The sequence below is a fragment of the Ambystoma mexicanum genome, chromosome 8 (assembly GCF_040938575.1).
Source record: "Ambystoma mexicanum isolate Mex_15411 chromosome 8, UKY_AmexF1_1, whole genome shotgun sequence".
NCBI classification, from domain to species: Eukaryota; Metazoa; Chordata; class Amphibia; order Caudata; family Ambystomatidae; genus Ambystoma; species Ambystoma mexicanum.
Window position 1 is genome coordinate 374179494 of NC_090929.1, and position 17458 is coordinate 374196951.

Genomic DNA, 17458 nt, shown 5'->3' on the forward strand with positions numbered 1-17458 from the left:
GTAGTTCGGCCTTCTGGGCAGGAGCGTGGTCTTCCGTGTGCTTACGCATGGCCAGCTTGGTACGGAGTGATTTGGCACGTGAAAATCCTGCACGTTAGCGTGAAAATTGAGGAAAGGCCCTTAGCGCGTAAGCGCGTCAGCACGCATACGCGATTCCATTGGACCAAAGGCCCTCAGCGCGTAAGCGCGTCTGTGACGTGACCCGCACGGGTGTTTCCCACACAGCACGTGATGACAGAGCACATGTGGAAAGACTGCACGTCAGAGTGTAATCGCGTGTAATTGGACAGCACGTCAGAGTCTCATTGCGTGTGATTGGTGGAAATGGCCCTACACGCAGAAGTGACAAAGCGTGTAATTGGTGGAAATGGCCCCACACGCATAAGTGACAAAGCGTGTAATTGGTGGAAATGGCCCTACACGCATAAGTGACAAAGCGTGTAATTGGTGGAAATGGCCCTAGCACGTACACGCCGCGTAAGTGACGCTGGACGTGTGGGCCTGTATAAAAGGTACGTGTAGAACACCATTTCCTTGTACGTGCTTTTTGTGGAGAGCGAGTGGGTGAATTCTGTACTTCTTGTCGTATCACACGCGATTTACTTCACTGCGTTTCACGTTCGTATTCCCTGTTACCTCTGACAGCTTTTTCTCTTTTTTCTCTTTTCCTGGTTTACCTGGGCCTGTTCCCTCAAACAGTGTTCCCTTCTACTGTTGTCCTGTCTCCTCAGACAGCGTACAAATCTTCTTTTGGCGGGGGTGTTGCCAACCAAACGCGCTCCTTTTTCACACTCTTTTACCTGGCAGACGGTGAGTCACGCACGTATCTAACATCTGTGCTTGCCCCGTGTGTAGCCTACCCCTTCAGAGGTCATTCTAGGCTGCGTGTGACACGCATACGTTCATTCTTGTGTTACTGGGTGCCACAGCGTAGTGCAGCTTTTTCTTTCTGCACACGTGGTCTAGGAGGGGTTGCGTGCACATCATCTCCCTTTTTTGGGGCTCCAGTGCGTAGCGTGACCCGTCATCTTTCCCCAGGGGTTACAATCAGCCTTGCAAGAGCACTAGGGTACAATTACCATCTGGTACCCAACCCCTTTGACCCCCAATTGCCCAGGACAATAGTTTACAGCCACTCCCATACGCACATTTACATCAGTGCCATGGCTGGGAGGCGAGGATTCCTTAAGGGTGGCAAAGGTGGAAGAGCCACAAGTGGTGGCCGTGGTGGATCCGGTAGGGGACGTGGTCGTTACTTGCAGGGTGAGCCTGTCCCCCCATGTGTGGAGGACCAGTCAAGGGCACCCATAATCCCCCCCCCTCCCGTTGAGGCTGATGTGGCTGACACCATCCATGCTCAGCCCTTGTTGGACCAGCCCATTGTGGCACCAGACCTGGCTGACTCCATGGCTGACTTCCAGGTCAGCAGGCCTATGACACGTGCGCTGGTGCACGTTGATGTCACCATGCCACGTGCATCTGGGCCAGCAAGGTCATCTGCTGCACCAAGGAGGCAGGGCGGAGAGGCTGCAGGGGCAGCTGCGGCTCCATCCACCCCAGCCCTCACACACCCAGCCAGGACAGTGTCGGTCCTAGTCCATGCTGCTGACATTCCCCCTGACACCATCACACTAGAGCCAATGCCTGCACCAACTCCCATGCTGAGTGTGCAATCCCACACTCCTGATACAGAGTCCACCAGGGCTCCTGCCCCTAGTGTCCAGAGCGGCGCAGGACACTCAGGATCACCACCACCTTCCAAGCGGAAGAGGAAGAGTGCTCGTCCGGCACAGGCTGATGCCCCAGACACGGCTACACAGTCCGGCCCGTCCAGGAAGCCCAGCTTCACGGATGACGAACTGAATGCACTTGTCGAGTATGTGTCCGCACATCACAACGAGATGGTCATTGTTGCAGGATCCAAGACCACACCTGCACAACGCCAGGCACACTGGCAGACCGTTGCAGACATCGTAAGTGCCCTTGGAATCGTGAGGCGCACAGCCAATGATTGCTATAAGCGCTGGAATGACCTAAAGCGCAGGGCAAAGAGTAAGCTGGCCTCAAGTCATGCCGCAACTCTAGTGACTGGAGGTGGGTCTCCAGTAGTAGACATGGAACTCACTCCACATGAGTCAGTCGCTGGGACCTACGTCACGGAGGAACAGATCCAAGGCGTGGGAGATCTGGCTGATTACGAGGCATTGTCCGGTGAGTGCACATGCATGTGTGTGTCATCCATGTGCATGGTGTGTGTGAGGGCTTCTGTTTGTGTGCCAGGTGAGAGTGTGTGCGCCTGAGTCGTATGGGTCAGCCATGTTCTTCATGCAATACATCCTGCGCAGCTGCATTTGGCCATAGCAGTATCCCTTCTGCCAACAGTAGACATCTAGCCCAACTGCACGCCAGTTGCCCTTGAAGTGTCACCTTGCCACAAACATTGTTGCTTATTTTTCACTGTTCATTCAGTCAGATTGTTTGCATTCCACCACTTTTACTAGGCATGTCGCAGTCCTCTAGTCACATGTCTGACATGGCTATGGTAAAGTGGAGTGACTTTGTTACCTGGATATCATTTGTACACACATGTCCCTGTGCAATTGGACCATTTCGGACTGGCAGCTCCAGGTGAAAAATCTGACCTGTTAGAATTAGAAAAGCTATTACATGCGGGAACTGGACTGAATGAATAGGTGCTGCCCTCCTCTCCATCTTCACTCAATAGCAATGGTACATGCCATCTGTGTGATGGCATGTGTGTTTCACCTGGCAATCACAGGCCAATGTGTGATGCCACTGCCAGGCAGCATGCAGAAAATGTGTTCATCTTCCATCTTGGTGTCATCAGTGTGTGCCATTTGCCTGCCCTTCATATGCAGTGAGGGTGCATGCATCGGAGGGTTTTAGTCATGTGGGACATGTGTCAATCAAGTACTGGTTCTCTTGCTTCTCAGCCCTCATTGTGTGCCATGGTGCTAATGCCTGTTTCCATTTCTTTGTTTTTATGTCTTTGCAGGGGAAGACGCACCTGATACTGCTGGGGTTGTGGAGATGGTGCAGACCCAGGAGGGGTCCGAGGGCCGACCAACCACCAGTGAGGGACGTGGTGTGGTGGTGGGTGAGAACCCACAACTGCTGCAGGTAGTGCTCTCAAGGGGTGTCTCTGGCTGCACCTCCCCCGAGCTGTACTCAGGTGTTGATTCGGATGAGACCTACGTGCCGTCGCAGGTGAGTGTTCCAGGGAGGGATTCTGTTCTGTCCCACCCACCTGCACCAGGGTCAGAACCCTCAATGGGGATGTCAGTGTTGGCAGCTACGCCTTTGGTGGTTACGGATGCAGGGTCACACTCCGCGACATCTGATCCTGTTCCTGGGCCAGCAGATCAGAGGGGGAATGCAGTCCTGCAGCCTCAGGCAGTGCCGGCACAGCAAGGCGCAGTTCGCCTTGCCCCAGACAGGTGTGGTGCCCGCCGACGTGGTGGCCGTACGCCACCTGGCAATACCGCATGGGAGCAATCCATTTACGGTATGGCAACACAACAGGCAGCATCATCTGAGATGATGGCTCAGGCCATGGATAGGGTGGCCACTTCCATTGTCCCCCCTGAAAGGCTGATGGAGCGACTAGAGCAGGCAACCGACTCCATCTGCCAGTCACACAGGGAGGACATGTTGGGGTCCAACAGGGACAGGCGGGCGGCACTGGCGACTCTGCAGGAGGCCATCTCCATTGAGTCCCAGGGCCACAGGGAAGCCCTGAGGCAGGAGCTCCTTCACCTCAGGACGACTCACCCATACGCTCTCAGCTGAGATGCAGGCAACGAGGGCGGAGGTCCGGGCATCCCGTGAGTTGTTGCATGGGGACCTCCGCACACTCATCCTCCAGAACCAGACCTACCACACCCGCATGCTTGCAGCCATGGAGGAGCAGACTAGGGCCTTGCGTGGGCTGCCTCCCATAGTGCAACCACCTCCGGATGCAGCTGCACAGGGTGATAATAGCGACAGCAGTGATACTCCCACAATAGGGTAGCCGTGTGGGCCATGAGCCCATGGAGGTGTTTTTTTTTCCCAGGACCCACACAGGTAGGTTTTGGTGTGCACCCTGTCCTCGGACCTCCTGGGTGGCCTCCCAAACCTCCCCGGGCCCATCAATGGCCATTTTTGATTTTTATTTTTGATTTTTAAATTTTATTTTTATTTTTATTTTTGATTTTTATATTTTTTTATTTTTATTTTTGATTTTTATTTTTATTTTTATTTTTAATTTCTATTTAATTTTTCCCAATTTTTTAGGGACAATTTGTTGCCTTCCGTGGTTCCTGTGGGCATACGCAGCATTGTGGCTGGGCACATGCAGGCTTGTCATGTATTTGGTTCAGATGCTTGGGTTTGAGTCACACACACCCCTCCTGCTTCCCGTTTCCATGGGCTTGCAAAGGGTGTGCCCAAGTGACATTGACGTACATGGTGACATTGGACTCCCACTACATGTGTGGGTAGTCTAGTCAATACTGTGTATACATTCCTAGTGCATATTGCTGTTGTGTTGTACACTGCATGTTGCATTGCATCATCTGTGTCTACCTCCCAATTTGCAGGTCCCTTCCTCATGTCTACACAAGGCCCTCTAGTCTGGAGATGGGGTCCATGTTGGCAGCAGTGCACCTACAACTCTACATGGCGCCAACACTGCACAGTTGGTAGTGGTGGGAGTGCAGGCATTTCCAGGTGGTGAGACTACTAATATATAACATTTGTGATGTCATGTTAATGGTTGTACCTGCTCAAGTTTGTTGTTGGTCCTGCATTACTGTGAGCATTTCAGGTGTTGCAAGTTTCAATTAGGGACACTCTACATTGTGACACTAGTGTCATGTTGTGGGGATTACTTTGTTTACCTGCAAATAGCATGACATGGCACGGTGTGTCGTGTGGCGGTGCTGGGGATGGGTTGGCTGACATGGCACTGTCCTCTTGTTGCATTTTGCAAGTGGGTATTCTTTTTAGCTGCTTGAATGTGTTACTTCACAAAACTGCATTGGTGGTGTCTGTGTGGGTAGGGATGCACACATTGTGACACTTCCAGGTGAACAATCTCAGGCTGATATGGTTTTCACGGTTCATTCTCCAGACATTCAGGATCAGTGTCAGGTTGAGTCATCATTGATTGTCAGATGTAATGTGCCAGGGCAGTGTGCACTCCACAGGGGTGTGATTTCTATGTGAAGTAATTAGCCACTAGCTGTGTACGGGCTGCCTCCCCCGTGCCCTTTCCCCTCCCATGCGCAGCGGCTGTGCATGTGGTTGGGGATGTGGGGCCACCACCATGTCCACGGCCAGGCCCCGGCGTGTTGCAACGTTGTGCAGGACACATGCTGCCACTATGATCCTGCACACTACTGGGGGAGTGTACAACAGCTGCCCGCCAGAACGGTCAAGGGAGCGAAAGCGTGACTTTAGCACTCCGAATGTGCGCTCCACTATGCCCTGGGTTGTAATGTTGTAATGTGGGCTGTTTTATATCTTACCTGGGGTGGAGTGGTGGGGTTCCGAATTGGCGTCATCATGTGGGGGCTGAGAGGGTAGGCACTGTCCCCTGTGGAGGTGGTGATTGGTATCATTGGTGGGGTTGTGACCTTGCTCAGTATCTGACATGCATGCATGTGCAGTGGCATTCATACTCACCAAGCAGCCATGTATCGCCATGCCGCCCAGCTTCTAGGTCCCGGCTTAGGGTGGACATTCGGTAAATGAAGCTGTCGTGGGTTGACCCGGGATAGTTGGCATATACTGAGGTGATGATTCCCTTGGCATTACATACTACCTGCACGTTGATGGAATGCCAGTGCTTGCGGTTCCTATTGATGTGCTCTGATGCCCTGGGGGGACGTAGAGCCACATGGGTGCAGTCGATGGCATCTAGCACTTTGGGGAATCGTGCCACAGCATAAAAATCCAGGGCGGCAGCATGCCTTTCTGCAGGTGTTCTGGGCAGGTATATGTGCCTGCGGACTGATGGCCGTGCAGTGATGATGTTCAAGACCTGGTGTAGGCAGCGTGACTGGGTGGCCTGTGATACACCACCCACAATGGCACTTGTCCGCTGAAATGATCCAGTGCCTAAGAAGTGCAGTACATTGAGGACCTTCTCCAGGGGGCTGAGTGCTTGGGAGCACAGGGTGGGTGATGTGAGGTCATCCTCCCACTCACTCACTCACCAGGTCCAGTATAATGTGTGGTGGAAACCTGTACCTCCCATGCACCTGGTCATCAGGCATCCCGAAAAGGCTGGTTCTGGGTGTGAATATTCTGGCCCTGACTATCCTCCTCCTCCTCCTCCTTTGGTAGGCCACGCCCACTGCTGCTAGGAACGGTATGTTCATCCTGGGTCTGAGCTTGTTATTTTGTTAGCGCGCAAATTTATGCGTTGCGCGTGTTGTAGGCGAGCGTGTGACCCGCGCACCCCTGAAATCCAGTACCCAGTCCAATAGCGTGTGGAAATTCCCACGCACCCCGGGATACAGGTGCGCTGACGTACTTGGGTGTGTAAGTGGCCGCGCACCCCTGATATACACGTACATAGGCCAATCGCGTGTACGCGCACTTTTGTCCAATTACACGCGATGACACTCTGACGTGCTGTCCAATTACACGCGATGACACTCTGACCTGCAGTCTTTCCACGTGTGCTCTGTCATCACGTGCTGTGTGGGAAACACCCGTGCGGGTCACGTCACAGATGCGTTTACGCGCTGAGGGCCTTTGGTACAATAGAATCGCGTATGCGTGCTGACGCGTTTACGCGCTGAGGGCCTTTGGTCCAATAGAATCGCGTATGCGTGCTGACGCGTTTACGCGCTGAGGGCCTTTGGTCCAATAGAATCGCGTATGCGTGCTGACGCGCTTACGCGCTAAGGGCCTTTCCTCGATTTTCACGCTGACGTGCAGGATTTTCACGTGCCAAATCACTCCGTACCAAGCTGGCCACGCGTAAGCACACGGAAGACTACGCTCCTGCCCAGAAGGCCGAACTACTGCCCCCCAGAGCCCCGAGCACGCTCCCACCTGCCATCTGCTGCTGCCTGACTGCCTGCTGCCCACGTGCACTGCCATTTGCTGCCTGCACATTAGCCAGGGGTGCTGTTGCTGTGACCACCCCTGCTGGAACCGAAGACTCCCGACTGGAATTCCATCGCTCCACAGCCCAGCCCCAGGACCCAGTTGCCCACCCACTCCTGCCTCTGGGGTTGTCATGTCGGGGCAAACACCATCTGTGACCACTGACAACCCCCGGCCAGAGAGGCAGAGGGGCACCAGCTTCAGTGCCACCGAAGTTGGTGTCCTGGTGGAGCAAGTCCTGGGGCAGTATGATGCCCTCTTCGGAAGTTCCCGCGCCGACAAGGAAGGACGGACTCAGATCTGGACTGACATCGTGACTGCCATCAACGCGGAGGGGGTGGCAGTCCGGGACTTACAACATGTCAGGAAGCGCTGGGAGGACTTCAGGTCCAGGACCCTGAACAAGGCCCGGCGCCTCTTGAAGGCAACGGATGCCAAGGGGCGCCGGGGCCACTTGTCGGAAGAACAGATGAGGGTCCTGGAACGCATATTCCCAGCGCTCCACGTCCAGGTCCTAGAGAAGCAGACCCGTCTGGAGTCGAGCAGTGAGTGTACATGCATCCTGATTGTGAGCAGTGCGTGTGGTGATTATTCGGTATTGTGCAGGTTGCACATCTGTTTGTATGGGGTCGAGTATGGGTGGGGGTGTACAGGGCCGTGGGGCTGACACATGCGAGGGCTGTAATGTGTGAGACATGGATGGTGCTTGTGTGTGTAGGCTTGCATGGCAAATGCAGTTGTGCGTGCACACATGTTTGGATGAATGTGTATGTAAGTAGACATGTGCGTGATGTCACGCATGTATGTTGTTTTCGGCTGCATGTATGAGCACTGTGTACATGTGCATGTGTGTGTATTTGACAAGGGTGCAACAGTGATGCAACATGGATGCATGTGACAGCGGTATGTGGAAGCCTGATTGGCAGATGTGACATGGATGCCCGTCTGAACAGTGCGACACTTGGCAGAGGTGTACACATGCATGCAAGTGTGGTGGTGTGTGTACATGTGTGGTGCACTTCCTGTGTTGCATGTGATGTCTGGCTCCCCTTTGGCTGCTCATGCTGTTGTATGTGTAGGGATGGTGCTGGCAGTTGCGATATGGCTGTGGTATGGCTCATGTGTGCGAGTTGCAATGACATGTGTGTTGGAGATTGTGATGACATGTCTGAGGTTTGCCAATGCCACTCATGTGCAACTGTCATGTGTGTATGTGTCCATTGTACAGTGCCCTGATGCCTGTGTTTTGTTTCTCCCTGTCTGCAGCGTCAACTGATGAAGAGGGCGGAGAAGGTGCTGTGGAGCACAGGGTCGGGGATCCGACCGCCAGCCGGAGATGCAAGGCCCGGCTCCCCTCCCGTGTTGTCATCTCGTCGGGGAGTGAGGAGTCCGGTGCCGCGTCCCAGGCCGCAGCTGCCGGGGGGAGGTCCAAGAGGCGGAGGTTGGAGTTGGACTCCTCGGCAGCAGAAGGGGCAGCTGGGACCCCACAGGGCCCAACAGGGGAAGATGGCACGGAGTCATCCAGGTTGGTGGGAGGTTTGGAGGAGGAGGAGGCCGTGCAAGCACCAGAGATGGGGTCTGGAGGTGGGGATCCCACTGGTGCTAGTGGTGCAGTGCAGGACCAGGGACAGGAGGCAGCACAGGCCGCCGCGGAGGTGCCTGTGTGCAATCGTGTCCCCGATCCTGTCCCTGCATCATCTTGCACCAGCAGGGATGCCTACGTCCAAACCCGTTTTCAGGCAGGGGATGAGCTGACGTCAACTGGCCTTCCTCTGCCTGCGGACGTGGCCATCCAGGTCCGGGTTGAGCTTGTCCTGGCTGGTGTGGGGTTGCGTCAACGGGCCATGCGAGGTGACCTGCAGTCTTTTCATGGAGAGACTGCACGTCATCTCGAATGGCTCGTTGACCACGTCACCCTGCTGGGACAGGTCACCCAGGCCGGATTCCTCCGTCTGATGGGGCTTGCTCCGACCCCCTCCTCAACTGGACCCCCTACGCGCCAGTCGTCCTCTGTGCCATCTTCCCACCCATCAGTCACCTGGGTGCCCTGTGGAGCTGCCTCTGACGGTGTGGCCAGGCTGGTGGAGGAGGCATCCCTGCCACAGTCGGTAGTCGGAGGTCCAGCAGGGGTGGCCACATCAACAACTGCACCCCAGCCGGCAGAGGATGTGCAGGCAGCAGGAGGCAGTGCACGGGCAGAGGCAGAGGAGCAGCAGCAACATGGTGGGAGACATGAAGGCTCGGGGCTTTCGACATCGGAGGGGCAGGCATCGGCCGGAGGGCAAAGGGACCCAGGACAGAGAGTGTCTTCCGTGTGGCAGCGGTTGGGCCATGCCATAGGTGCGGAGCGGCGGCGGGCGGAAGAGGCGCGGCTCACAATGGTCAGGGCGGAGAACTCCATGCGGAGGGCCCTGAGGCGGGCCGAGTGCCTTGAGGCAATCCGCAGGGGGTTGGAGGAGGACACAGCATCGTCCCTGCGGACCCTCGGGCCATGGAACTGGACCTCCTCCGGGACATCGAACAGGATTCGATGATGCCCTGGCCCGGAACACCACGGAGTGAGCCGCTGGACTTGCCTGCCGCCTTTGTATATAGTTCTTTAGTTTTATGTTTCCTTTGTTTCTTATTATGATTTGGAGTCGACGGACACTGCTCCACTTTTTGTATATAGTTGAATTTTAGTTAGGTTTTTTTGTAGGTTTCCTTTGTTCAGTTGGCCTCATGGACCCTTGGTAGTTTTTTACATAGTTCTTTATTGCATAGATATTTTTTTACATTTGACTTTGGACGACATTTTTTTGGATTCTGATTTGCAGTTTTTTTTTTTTTATACGGACATGCAGCTTATTTTTTCTCATTCCCATTGTAGTTTGTTTCGTTTCTTTAGCATTCTTTATTTTTTTCAATACAATTTTGTTTTCATACTTCACTGTGTGGTATCATCTCATTGGTTTCATGCATGTCATGTTGGGTGTTTTCCCATTCAATAGCAACCATTGTGTGTGACGGACATGGGTTCATTAGCTTCATGAACATTGGGGGTGTAACATGTAATTTCCATTTCCATGTGGGTGAATGGGTTACTTGGTAGGGCTTTTTGGCTGTGGAGGCTGACCATAACGCACATGATTGGGGATTGTGAGGACCTGGTGGAGGGTGCCCCTGGTGGCTGGGGGGTGGGGGTGGTGGGAGACATGGGTGGGGGCCTGGTGGAGGCTGCCCCTGCACTGCTGGGGGGTGGGGGTGGTGGGAGACATGAGTGGGGGCCTGGTTGGGGCTGCCCATGGTGGCAGGGGGGTGGGGGTGGTGGGAGACATGAGTGGGGGCCTGGTGGAGGGTGCCCCTGGTGGCTGGGGGGTGGGGGTGGTGGGAGACATGGGTGGGGGCCTGGTGGAGGCTGCCCCTGCACTGCTGGGGGGTGGGGGTGGTGGGAGACATGAGTGGGGGCCTGGTGGAGGGTGCCCCTGGTGGCTGGGGGGTGGGGGTGGTGGGAGACATGAGTTGGGGCCTGGTGGAGGGTGCCCCTGCACTGCTGGGGGGTGGGGGTGGTGGGAGACATGAGTGGGGGCCTGGTGGTGGGTGCCCCTGGTGGCTGGGGGGTGAGGGGGGGTGGGAGACATGGGTGGGGGCCTGGTGGAGGCTGCCCCTGGTGGCTGGGGGGTGGGGGTGGTGGGAGACATGAGTGGGGGCCTGGTGGAGGGTGCCCCTGCACTGCTGGGGGGTGGGGGTGGTGGTAGACATGAGTGGGGGCCTGGTGGAGGGTGCCCCTGCACTGCTGGGGGGTGGGGGTGGTGGGAGACATGAGTTGGGGCCTGGTGGAGGCTGCCCCTGCACTGCTGGGGGGTGGGGGTGGTGGGAGACATGGGTGGGGGCCTGGTGGAGGCTGCCCATGGTGGCAGGGGGGTGGGGGTGGTGGGAGACATGAGTGGGGGCCTGGTGGGGGCTGCCCATGGTGGCTGGGGGGTGGGGGTGGTGGGAGACATGGGTGGGGGCCTGGTGGAGGCTGTCCCTGCACTGCTGGGGGGTGGGGGTGGTGGGAGACATGAGTGGGGGCCTGGTGGAGGGTGCCCCTGGTGGCTGGGGGTGGGGTTGGTGGGAGACATGGGTGGGGGCCTGGTGGAGGCTGCCCCTGCAATGCTGGGGGGTGGGGGTGGTGGGAGACATGTGTGGGGGCCTGGTGGAGGGTGCCCCTGGTGGCTGGGGGGTGGGGGTGGTGGGAGACATGGGTGGGGGCCTGGTGGAGGCTGCCCCTGTACTGCTGGGGGGTGGGGGTGGTGGGAGACATGAGTGGGGGCCTGGTGGGGGCTGCCCATGGTGGCTGGGGGGTGGGGGTGGTGGGAGACATGGGTGGGGGCCTGGTGGAGGGTGCCCCTGGTGGCTGGGGGGGTGGGGGTGGTGGGAGACATGAGTGGGGGCCACCTGGTGGAGGGTGCCCCTGGTGGCTGGGGGGTTGGGGTGGTGGGAGACATGGGTGGGGGCCTGGTGGAGGGTGCCCCTGCACTGCTGGGGGGTGGGGGTGGTGGGAGACATGAGTGGGGGCCTGGTGGAGGGTGCCCCTGCACTGCTGGGGGGTGGGGGTGGTGGGAGACATGAGTGGGAGCCTGGTGGAGGGTGCCCCTGGTGGCTTGGGGGTGGGGGTGGTGGGAGACATGGGTGGAGGCCTGGTGGAGGCTGCCCCTGGTGGCTTGGGGGTGGGGGTGGTGGGAGACATGGGTGGGGGCCTGGTGGAGGCTGCCCCTGCACTGCTGGGGGGTGGGGGTGGTGGGAGACATGAGTGGGGGCCTGGTGGAGGGTGTCCCTGGATGCTGGGGGGTGGGGGTGCAGGGGGACATGAGTGGGGGCCTGGTGGAGGGTGGCCATGGTGGCTGGGGGGTGGGGGTGGTGGGAGACATGAGTGGGGGCCTGGTGGAGGGTGCCCCTGGTGGCTGGGGGGTGGGGGTGGTGGGAGACATGAGTGGGGGCCTGGTGGAGGGTGCCCCTGGTGGCTGGGGGGTTGGGGGTGGTGGGAGACATGGGTGGGGGCCTGGTGGAGGGTGCCCCTGCACTGCTGGGGGGTGGGGGTGGTGGGAGACATGAGTGGGGGCCTGGTGGAGGGTGCCCCTGCACTGCTGGGGGGTGGGGGTGGTGGGAGACATGAGTGGGGGCCTGCTGGAGGGTGCCCCTGGTGGCTGGGGGGTGGGGGTAGTGGGAGACATGAGTGGGGGCCTGGTGGGGGCTGCCCATGGTGGCAGGGGGGTGGGGGTGGTGGGAGACATGAGTGGGGGCCTGGTGGAGGGTGCCCCTGGTGGCTGGGGGTGGGGTTGGTGGGAGACATGGGTGGGGGCCTGGTGGAGGCTGCCCCTGCAATGCTGGGGGGTGGGGGTGGTGGGAGACATGTGTGGGGGCCTGGTGGAGGGTGCCCCTGGTGGCTGGGGGGTGGGGGTGGTGGGAGACATGGGTGGGGGCCTGGTGGAGGCTGCCCCTGTACTGCTGGGGGGTGGGGGTGGTGGGAGACATGAGTGGGGGCCTGGTGGGGGCTGCCCATGGTGGCTGGGGGGTGGGGGTGGTGGGAGACAAGGGTGGGGGCCTGGTGGAGGGTGCCCCTGGTGGCTGGGGGGGTGGGGGTGGTGGGAGACATGAGTGGGGGCCTGGTGGAGGGTGCCCCTGGTGGAGGGTGCCCCTGCACTGCTGGGGGGTGGGGGTGGTGGGAGACATGAGTGGGGGCCTGGTGGAGGGTGCCCCTGCACTGCTGGGGGGTGGGGGTGGTGGGAGACATGAGTGGGGGCCTGGTGGAGGGTGCCCCTGGTGGCTGGGGGGTGGGGGTGGTGGGAGACATGGGTGGGGGCCTGGTGGAGGCTGCCCCTGCACTGCTGGGGGGTGGGGGTGGTGGGAGACATGAGTGGGGGCCTGGTGGAGGGTGTCCCTGGATGCTGGGGGGTGGGGGTGCAGGGGGACATGAGTGGGGGCCTGGTGGAGGGTGGCCATGGTGGCTGGGGGGTGGGGGTGGTGGGAGACATGAGTGGGGGCCTGGTGGAGGGTGCCCCTGGTGGCTGGGGGGTGGGGGTGGTGGGAGACATGAGTGGGGGCCTGGTGGAGGGTGCCCCTGGTGGCTGGGGGGTTGGGGTGGTGGGAGACATGGGTGGGGGCCTGGTGGAGGGTGCCCCTGCACTGCTGGGGGGTGGGGGTGGTGGGAGACATGAGTGGGGGCCTGGTGGAGGGTGCCCCTGCACTGCTGGGGGGTGGGGGTGGTGGGAGACATGAGTGGGGGCCTGGTGGAGGGTGCCCCTGGTGGCTGGGGGGTGGGGGTAGTGGGAGACATGAGTGGGGGCCTGGTGGGGGCTGCCCATGGTGGCAGGGGGGTGGGGGTGGTGGGAGACATGAGTGGGGGCCTGGTGGAGGGTGCCCCTGGTGGCTGGGGGGTGGGGGTGGTGGGAGACATGGCTGGGGGCCTGGTGGAGGCTGCCCCTGCACTGCTGGGGGTGGGGGGTGGTGGGAGACATGAGTGGGGGCCTGGTGGAGGGTGCCCCTGGTGGCTGGGGGGTGTGGGAGGTGGGAGACATGAGTGGGGGCCTGGTGGAGGGTGCCCCTGCACTGCTGGGGGGTGGGGGTGGTGGGAGACATGAGTGGGGGTCTGGTGGAGAGTGCCCCTGGTGGCTGGGAGGTGGGGGGGGGGTGGGAGACATGGGTGGGGGCCTGGTGGAGGCTGCCCCTGGTGGCTGGGGGGTGGGGGTGGTGGGAGACATGAGTGGGGGCCTGGTGGAGGCTGCCCCTGCACTGCTGGGGGGTGGGGGTGGTGGGAGACATGAGTGGGGGCCTGGTGGAGGGTCCCCCTGCACTGCTGGGGGGTGGGGGTGGTGGGAGACATGAGTGGGGGCCTGGTGGAGGGTGCCCCTGCACTGCTGGGGGGTGGGGGTGGTGGGAGACATGAGTGGGGGCCTGGTGGAGGGTGCCCCTGCACTGCTGGGGGGGGTGGTGGGAGACATGGGTGGGGGCCTGGTGGAGGGTGCCCCTGGTGGCTGGGGAGTGGGGGTGGTGGGAGACATGAGTGGGGGCCTGGTGGAGGGTGCCCCTGCACTGCTGGGGGGTGGGGGTGGTGGGAGACATGAGTGGGGGCCTGGTGGAGGGTGCCCCTGGTGGATGGGGGGTGGGGGGGTGGGAGACATAGGTGGGGGCCTGGTGGAGGCTGCCCCTGGTGGCTGGGGGGTGGGGGTGGTGGGAGACATGAGTGGGGGCCTGGTGGAGGCTGCCCCTGCACTGCTGGGGGGTGGGGGTGGTGGTAGACATGAGTGGGGGCCTGGTGGAGGGTGCCCCTGCACTGCTGGGGGGTGGGGGTGGTGGGAGACATGAGTGGGGGCCTGGTGGAGGCTGCCCCTGCACTGCTGGGGGGTGGGGGTGGTGGGAGACATGAGTGGGGGCCTGGTGGAGGGTGCCCCTGCACTGCTGGGGGGTGGGGGTGGTGGGAGACATGGGTGGGGGCCTGGTGAAGGCTGCCCATGGTGGCAGGGTGGTGGGGGTGGTGGGAGACATGAGTGGGGGCCTGGTGGAGGGTGCCCCTGCACTGCTGGGGGGTGGGGGTGGGCGGAGACATGAATGGGGGCCTGGTGGGGGCTGCCCATGGTGGCAGGGGGGTGGGGGTGGTGGGAGACATGAGTGAGGGCCTGGTGGAGGGTGCCCCTGGTGGCTGGGGGGTGGGGGTGGTGGGAGACATGAGTGGGGGCCTGGTGGAGGCTGCCCCTGCACTGCTGGGGGGTGGGGGTGGTGGGAGACATGAGTGGGGGCCTGGTGGAGGGTGCCCCTGGTGGCTGGGGGGTGGGGGTGGTGGGAGACATGGGTGGGGGCCTGGTGGAGGCTGCCCCTGCACTGCTGGGGGGTGGGGGTGGTGGGAGACATGAGTGGGGGCCTGGTGGGGGCTGCCCATGGTGGCTGGGGGGTGGGGGTGGTGGGAGACATGGGTCGGGGCCTGGTGGAGGCTGCCCCTGCACTGCTGGGGGGTGGGGGTGGTGGGAGACATGAGTGGGGGCCTGGTGGAGGGTGCCCCTGGTGGCTGGGGGGTGGGGGTGGTGGGAAACATGAGTTGGACATGAGTGGGGGCCTGCTGGCAGGTGCCCCACAGTGCTGGTGGGTGGGGGTGGTGGGAGACATGCATTGTTGATCAGTAGTGCAAGGTGACATGTGGGTTGGCTGGGGGGCATGCCCATGGTGGATGGGCTGCCTGCGGGACATGAGCAGGGGTGCAGGGTAGTCCCCCGTGGTGTGGGCTGCCTGCAGGGGCCGTGGAGGTTGTGGAGCGTACACCTGGGAGGACCCACACGGCCAATTCACTTATAGTACTCCCCAGAACCCCTGAAATACACATTCCCTGCTGAAATCGCGTGTGCAACTTCCCGCGCACCCCTGAAATACACGTACCCTGCTCGCACTGGGACAATCGCGTGTGGAACTTCCCACGCACCCCTGAAATACACGTACCCTGATGAAATCGTGTGTGGAACTTCCCGCGCACCCATGGAATACACGTACCTTGCTCGCACTGGCCCATTCGCGTGTGGAACTTCCCGCGCACCCCTGAAATACACGTACCCTGATGGAATCGCGTGCAGAACTTCCCGCGCACCCATGGAATACACGTACCCTGCTCGCACTGGCCCATTCGCGTGTGGAACTTCCCGCGCACCCCTGAAATGCACGTACCCTGCTGAAATCGCGTGTGGAACTTCCCGCGCACCCCTGAAATACACGTACCCTGCTGAAATCGCGTGTGGAACTTCCCGCGAACCCCTGAAATACACATACCCTGCTTGCACGGGGCCAATCGCGTGTGGAACTTCCCGGGCACCCCTGAAATACACGTTCCCCGCTTGGCGTTTGCTGTTTGCCAGCCCGGTGAACTGGTCCAGGGTTAGCGCAGCCCTTTGCGATGATTTAGCGATTTTGATGGCTTTTCCTTGCGCGAGGGCGTTCTTGGGGGCGTTACTGGCGCTGCTGCAGGGTCGCTGCGATTCTCTGCGCCACGGCTGGTTTGGAAGCCTAAAATCCATGAATACGCTGTGCGCGGAAATCGGTTTTAGCGCACGTGCCTGGCGCAGTCAATCGCACGCGGACACTCTGCGCCAGCCGCTTGCGACACTTTTCTGCGAAATTCTATGAATTACCCTGTTAATTTATATGAGAGCATCATAATTCAAACAGTACACCCATTTCAAGCAATAATACACCTTCAACCAAAAACAGCAAAATTACCTCCCTCTGAACTGGTAAAACGCATTTGTGGAAAAGTAGTTTATTTACCATTAGATCTAAAAGAAAATGTGCATACTCTAGGAGTGCAACATCCAATGCAGAAATTTTTAATTATCTTAGTAAATGGAGTACCTACAAAAGACAAAAAAATATGGCAACACCTGGTAGATTTACATAAAGTTAGACAAGCCTTCCAATATCTTAAAGAGAGTAATGAATATTACAAAGAAATTAATATTGAAGAAAACTTGAATGATACAACTGAAATAATTCAAGAAACACAAGAAGCTGGTCAATTTGAACTACTAGATCCTGCTACAATATCAAATACTTTAGACCATTATACAATTCATCCTTTGCACTCTAATGACACCGTAGAAGATGTACTGGAAACGTACCAAATGCGTCAAACAAAAGGATCGCCAATCAGCATATGGGAAAAAAGTATAGAAGCACGTCTTTTCCTCTACTCTTTCCTACTGGCAAAGGAGGAAGGTATGATGATAGACCTATTCAAATATCAGCTTCAGAATACCGCTCTTTACGGATGTATTCTGAAGATCCCAGATTTAGACAAAATGTGGAATACATATTCCACCTACTCTTTGAAAGTGAACTAGCAACTTTATGTTACGGAGTTGCACACATATTAAAATCAGGATCACACTTTCAAAATATGACAGCTACACAGTTATTAGAAAAAGTGCAACAAAAGGATGAGGTTTTACAATCAAATATTACAAATCTATTAGCAAATATGCGTGGTACTAAAGAGTACTGGTTTCGACGTCATGGAGATGTACGTTGTATGATGAGAAACCTTGGCCCACCCACTTGGTTTGTTACATTAAGTTGTGCAGAATATGCATGGGAAGATTTACATGATTTCCTACGCATATCAAATAAAAACAAAACAAACATAGATATACTAACACCTGGAGAACTTTGTTCTTTAGATCCTGTTAATGTTTTAAGATATTTTCACCATTGCTTCATTGCTATGCTACATTTTATTTGTAATAAAACTGTTCCTCCCCTTGGAGAAGTGCAGCACTTCTTTTGGAGAAAAGAATACCAAGCCAGAGGAACACCACATATCCACATGCATTTATGGATT